Source organism: Nannospalax galili, unplaced genomic scaffold, assembly GCF_000622305.1.
Source record: "Nannospalax galili isolate Female #2095 unplaced genomic scaffold, S.galili_v1.0 scaffold1114, whole genome shotgun sequence".
Lineage (NCBI taxonomy): Eukaryota > Metazoa > Chordata > Mammalia > Rodentia > Spalacidae > Nannospalax > Nannospalax galili.
Genome location: NW_008333882.1, coordinates 71,287 through 78,469, shown reverse-complemented (window position 1 = coordinate 78,469; position 7,183 = coordinate 71,287). Strand labels below are relative to the sequence as shown.

Genomic DNA, 7,183 nt, shown 5'->3' with positions numbered 1-7,183 from the left:
TTTATTATGACAATATTTCCAAAATACATATGTATGTCCATGTCAAAAAGAAGATAATGCTGCATAAGGTGTTGATGGACAACATTTCTCTCATGACACTTAGTCAATTTTATTATTTATAACCTATATTTGCTTTCATAATAGAAATTCAGTCATTATGGTGTATGTCCTTTTATTATTGAGATTTGCCATCAAATACCACAACTGTTTGTCCAGTAGCAAATACTTTTAATAACACACCAAGAAGTTGCATCCTTCATGGGGAATAATGTTTTTTTAGGCTCCAGTAGAGGCCACAGTGTCCTGGGATTGGAGATCACAAATAAATAAGCCCTAATAATTAACTTGCTATATCTCTTCTCTGTACTCTTACTGACTCACAGAAAAGGTAGGTTTGTAATGACCCCAAAATGAGTCCCCAAACTGTAATAGCCAAAGTATCTTCATTTACTTCATTTTGTACAAAGCCACTTTAAACCCCAGAAGCTAGAAAAACAGCCAGCTTCAAGGTGATAGTGTCTTTATTAATCAATGTAATTTAAGGGTAGTTGAAACTTAGAGCAATGTAGTGTCTGTTCTGGATATCACCCAAAGCTAAGGTTAATCTTATGCTTCTACTGCTTCATCTCTTTGTACAACCATGAAAATAACTACCATAGCCTGTGAATGATTTATACATTACAATAGATCTATAGGTCCCAATTTTAAATAACCCATATAGCTGTTTTATTTTATCTCTAACTCTGTGGAACATTCATAAAAAGGGAAGAAATTACAGGCATGAAAGCACCAGTGTGGTGAAGTCAATGTAGGATATGTCCATTCAGTGTTTAGACACAATGTTATTTTTTTATGAATTCCTACAGGACAAAATAAAGCAAAGGCTCTGGAAATCAGAAGTAAAACTAACAGTCATTTTTCCATAAGCATAAGCAAATAGACAAAGATAAAAATAAAATGTCATCATACAGAAACCAGAAAACTTCACATCAAAGGGCATTTAACAGGAATACAATTAACATTAAATCTATGACTTTTAATGCTACTACTATCAAAATTATCCCTAATTTTGTGTTTATACATGTATGTTTATGTTTGTGTGTGAATGTCCGTGTATATACATACAGGTGCCCTCATAAGTGTGTGTGCACATGAGGAAACCAGCAGTCTGGTTCTGCTGTTATTCCCAGGCACTCTCCACTTTCTTTTATATTTAAGAAACTCTGACACTGGCCTGAAACTCAAGATATAGCTGATATCCAGTAAGAAACAGGAATATACCTTCCACACCTTCCCCCTTCCCAGTGGTTGGATGACAAACACATGACACCATGCCTGGCTTCTTTTTAATGTGGATTCTGGGCTCAAAGTAAGGTCCTCATGCTTGTGAAGCATGCAGTTCACTGAGGCAAGCACTCTACTGACTAGGCTATCTCCTCAGCTCAGTTATCTATAATTTTTCAAAATGCACATTAAACCCACACAGAACAACCAGTATCTGTTCTTGTTACAAAATACATTGGTCTAAACCATAATGCATTCAGATGACAAGGCTGAGTTTCAGAGATACTAACAAATTGCTTTATGCCACAGATGATGTAAGTGGAGGTGACAGCATTAAACATTACATTATGAAACCCTGAATGAGTTGCACTGAACTCATTTATTTTTTCCCAGACATCAGGACTTAAGCAAGAATCCAAAGGTATTGGTTACAGGAACATTAGGCACATGTTTAAATAATGTCCAGGTTCCTAAACAGGGATCAAATTGAGATATTATCTCCATTTGAAAATATGTGGGATAAAACAAATGTGAAAGAAGACTGTGGAAAACTGCAGGACTATCCAGGACTGGCAAAAAGACAGACATGCCGGGCGCAGTAGTACATCATGAGCCTGTCTGCTTAGGAATCAGTTTAGGACACATTTAGGGAAGGTATGAACAGTATGGTGAAAGATGATTGGAATATGATTTCTGGACTGTGCTAAAACCAAAATGTCCAAATTCTAATTCCTCAGAAATGATATAGTTTAAATCATCTAGACATCAAACTGTCAGTTTCTCATCACAATAAGAAAACAATATTTCCAATCACCCTCTGCAGATACACAAGTCCTTCTATACTTACTGAGTTTTGCTGCTTCTCTGCTGGGTCTGGACCAAGGAGGACAGATCCAAAGACCTTCCCATGCTGCTGTCCATTGATGTCTCAGGAAGTGTCCTCAGGACTGAAGAGTACTGTGTCTGATGGGAGCTTCCTGTAGAGGACACCCGTGGAGAGAAGAAAGAGAAACGTTGGGTCAGCTACACTGAAGATACCAAACTGCAGGGCTAGAGAGATGGGCTGGTGGTTGACTATTATGTGGCCTTAGAAGCCCAATGCTCAAAAGTCCTAATTAGAAAAATTACTCCATGTTATTGGTTCAAATCTCTAAAGATTTCCTCATATTAATGAAGGAAGAAGTTAAGAAAACAAATCACACAACACTCAGGTAAAACCCATGTGGACTCTTCATTTGTTTCTATTTTTTTTCTTTTCTTTAAAAAAGAACATTCATTGAGCTGTTGTACATTTCTTACAACAATTCTTAATTAAATATAGACCCTCCTCTCCTATCCATGACCTTCCAAACCCCCACCAGACTCTACGTATTCCGCTAAGCATGTTAAGTCTTATCCAGTCAAGTATTTGTATCCAGATATATTTCAGTGCAAATTCATCCACTAGAGTCTAAGCAGCCTATCTAGAGATCACAAGGAAGGCCTACCCTCCCTCACCCCATAGTAATCATTCTCTAACAGTCCTCAATCTAGGGCTGGCATGCCACCCATTTTTCTCTCTCCACTCTGGGCCCTTGTCTGAGTGAGTTTGCATGGGTCCTGTGCTCAGTGATGCCATTATCACAGGTTCACAAGTGTAAGCTTCCAGTGGCCTTAAAGCCTCTGCTTCCCTGTGTTCATGAAACAGTCTTCACTCTCACAATCTTTTTGCTCCTTCTTCCTCAATGGGCATGGGTGGGTGAGGTTTAATATAGGAGTACTATCTAGTAACATAAACTCTATAGCTTTTGTTCTTTAAAACTTGGTCAGTTGAGGGACCTTCTCTGTGTATCACATTCTGTTGTATAAGGAAGCTTGACTGATGAGAGTTGAAGAATGTGTTAGTTTTCTCTCTACCCCTTGTTATGCTATGTTTATGAGCCTTAGTTGTAGAGGTTGCTATGGCATTAGGGCTGGGCTGGAGCATTGATTGATTTTTTTCCTTTATAGTTTGCATATTATCATCTAGCATTATAAGAGTTAAACATCAGGTAGAAGGCTTACAGGTCAGTTACTGCTTCATTGCTTCAGTTCCTATATCTGATATATGTTCTGTATTCAGCAGTAGGGTCTTATCTTCTAGTTTAGAGTCCTAGGTGCACAGATCTGTTTGGCTGAGCAGGAGGCAGAGATGGTGGGAATGGGTGTACCACCTGAGGAGGGGCTTATCAATCTATGCTAGGGTGTTTAGTTAGTCTGACTGGAAGCTAGTCCAGAGATCTGAGGCAGAGAAAATGGAGCTTAAGTGGGCCCAAGGCTAGCTGACAAGGGACAGGATGGTGGTGGAAGAGAAGAATGGAATATGGATGATTTTTTGATGCAAATTGTGACTATTTTGTTGAGAAATTTTACACGTATATTCATTAAGGATATGGACTTATTGCTTTCTTATTTATTTTGTATTTTCCTAGATTTGGTATTAGAGTAATAGTGGTATCATAGAAAGAATTTGAGAGTTTTCCCTGTTTCAGTCTTTTAAAATAATTTAAATGGTATTGGTTGTAGGTCTTTTTAAGGACTGATAAAATTCTGTGATTCTATTTAGGTTCATGTTGCCTTTCAGTCAGAGGGTTCAGTTATTATTGCTTTGAGTTGTAATGGATCTGTTTAAGCTGTTGATCTCTTCTGGGTTTTGCTTTGGGGGTTTCCATACATTTAAAAATTCATCCACTTCTTTTAGATTTTCAAATTTAATAAAAATAATCAAGAAAGTGAGGAGAAAACCCACAGAGTTGGAGAAAATTTTCACCAGAGACACATCTGACAGAGGTTTAACATCCAAAATATATAAAGAACTCAAAAAACAAAAAATCAAGAAAACAAGTAACCCAGTTAAAAGATGGGCTAAGGGTCTTGTAGGAGAGGAAGTGCCAGGCTTAAGCACAGGCTTCGCTAAGAGAACACAGCTTCCACTTTGAGAGCACAGCCCGTGCTTAAGCAAAATAGCCAACCTACAATCTGCCTGGATGAGATGATCCTGCCTGGATGAGGGGATCTATCAGGAAGTGACACACCAACTTATGGGGCACTGGGGGCAGGGGGAGAGGTATATAAAGCTTGCACTTCTCAGCAATAAATGAGCCTGCAGCACCTCACCTAGTGCCTGCTCTCATCTGGCTCCTGGAGTCTGTGTGTTGATTCCACGCCACTCACCCCCACCTAGGCCAGAACTCATTCCCTGCAGTCCCTCATGGGCTGGACCCACGAGGAAACCTGCAAGAACTGGCACCCAAACAAGGTTCCTGGCCCCCCGGCATTGGTAATGCCCCCAAATTCAGTTCTTTCACTCATTCCCTGCAGTCCCTCATGGGCTGGACCCACGAGGAAACCTGCAAGAGCTGGCGCCCAAACAAGGTTCCTGGCCCCCCGGCATTGGTAATGCCCCCAACTTCAGTTCTTTTAGTGAGTAGGCCCCAGGTTTTGTCTGTCCATTTGGCTGCTAGAGGGTGAGGGAGTGGCCCCGCTCCTCTGTCCCCTCTACCCTGTCATATTTGTTGTTAAATCAGAAAAGGCACACTCCACCATGTGGTCCTGAAGTCCAGCACCTTTTATTCCTTGGCTTGCCTCGGTGAGTTCACATAAGGACTGATCCACCCCTAACTCAGAGCCGAGGCATCGAAAGGCACACTCCACCATGTGGTCCTGAAGTCCAGCACCTTTTATTCCTTGGTTTGCCTCGGTGAGTTCACATAAGGACTGATCCACCCTAACTCAGAGCCGAGGCATCGGGTCATCCTGTTGCCTGTCCCGGAGACACTGTGTGAGCATATGGCTGGAGGTGTCATGGCTTCCAGAAGTCCCTCACTGAGCACAAGACATTTGGATCCAATAAAGTTTTTCATGTTGGGGATCCCTTCATGGGACCTTCCCACGATGGGCAACTTACCACCACAGTGCAAGGAGCCACAAACGGCAGCACTCAAATCGCTCCTTAGTACTCCGGGACTGAAAGTTAAACTTCCCACGATGGGCAACTTACCACCACAGTGCAAGGAGCCACAAACGGCAGCACTGAAATCGCTCCGGGACTGAAAGTTAAACCAAATATGTTGAAAATTTCTGGGATGAAACCACTAACTTGGCTCCTTTGGTCTCTACCAAGAATATGTGGGATCCTGACCTCTGGACACGGGTCCTTTTCTTGGCCTGAAAAAGGGAAGTAAGACTGGGAGTCCTTCCCCCTGCCTCTTTTGTTCTGATCCTTTTAGCCATCATTGCCAACCTTAAGTCGTCCTCCCCTAAAGAAGTCATTTCAGCCCACAATAAGCATTGTCAGGATCAGGCCAATGTAGACCTTGCCATTACTTCAACCCCTGCTGACCTTGATATGGGAACCAGCCAGGAAGTCAATCCAGTTGAGAAAGGGGCCCCTTGCCTCTACCTCAGACCCCGCTTTCAAAGACACAACAATCGGAGACACCACCACCCCAGTACCCCTGGAAGGCGTTCTGCCTGCTCCGATGCACCTCCTGTTCATTATATCCCGCCACGACCTGCCCACCTCTTGCTCAACCTTGCTGGCCATTGTCTGCCTTTCTGGTTAACATTGGCCCAAATGCTGCACAACAGCCGCTTTCAAAGACACAACAATCGGAGACACCACCACCCCAGTACCCCTGGAAGGAAATACGTTCTGCCTGCTCCGATGCACCTCCTGTTCATTATATCCCGCCACGACCTGCCCACCTCTTGCTCAACCTTGCTGGTCATTGTCTGCCTTTCTGGTTAACGTTGGCCCAAATGCTGCACAACAGCCATGAGTGCCCACCCCTCTCACGGATCTTGCACACATCCACAAAGCCACCAATGAATCAGGCACTGACTCCCCATATTTTGAGCAAGTCCTCTGCCAATGGGCCATGTAGTTACAGACCCATTATGATTGGTAAAACTTATTAAAGTCCGTATTAGAGCCCTCAGTCTTCCTGAGCTGGTGTTCGGCTTACAGTGATCAGGCTGAAAATCAGGCATGTCTCAACCTTCAATATGGCCTTAATATTACTCTGGATATGTTCACAGGACATGGAATGCCGGGGGTTTGAATGAGCGACCCCCAGGGAGGTGATGATTGGGGATGAGTAAGCATGCCGTTCGCCAGCCCACACCGCCCCCATTACCAGGGGACACTCAGACTCAACGGGGAGTCTAGTCAAGCAGGGACTCATTTATTGCAGGTGTTACAAAGCTTATAAAGGCACCTGGAACTCCCCCCTCTGCCCCAAGGGTGTATCTTAAGGATGGTCACGCACTCATCATGCACTCCTCAGCAATGCAGAAGTATTCTTCAGACTTTCAAAGCAGTAACTTCTTTTCGGACCTATGCAAGGTGGGGCCTTTAGGTCCCCACATATCCCCCTCTTCATTTTTATTTTAAGGCTGGACTGACTTTATTCCACGGGTTACCCACCTCATAGGCAGCTCCCTGAGGAAATATGGCTATCTTCTTCCTCTAATCTTATGCAGTTTTGCCTGTCTTAGGTTGTGTCACCTCTGATCAAGACTTGCCTGTCATTGGATCATGCACCTGGCTATGTTCATGTCCTGTCTTAGGAGTACTTGTCATGGGACATCTTACCCCTCTTTGGCTAGTAATGTGTCATGAATAAGGGCAGCTGCGTGGGTAATGCCAGCCCAGTCTTAGTCTCTGCCTAATTCAGTTAGCCAAGCGTGGGCAACTGGAGGGGGTCCTGGGGAAGTCCGTAATCATGAGGATGTGGCCGTGGCAGTTCCAAGGCTCCTCTGTTGCCTAATTATCTGGTAAAGGTGCTTAAACATAAGCATTATCAAGAGAAACAAAGAAAGTCATGGCATAGGACACGTTGAAATATTTCTGAGACCACGTTCCTTTTAGTCAGTCAGC

The 7,183-nt window shown here is 43.2% G+C and overlaps 1 pseudogene; it reads right to left on the bottom strand.

Moving 5' to 3' along the window:
• Nucleotides 1-5,848, bottom strand: part of LOC103730454 — a 10,158-nt pseudogene extending 4,310 nt beyond the window's left edge.
• Between the last annotated feature and the right edge of the window lie 1,335 nt (nt 5,849-7,183).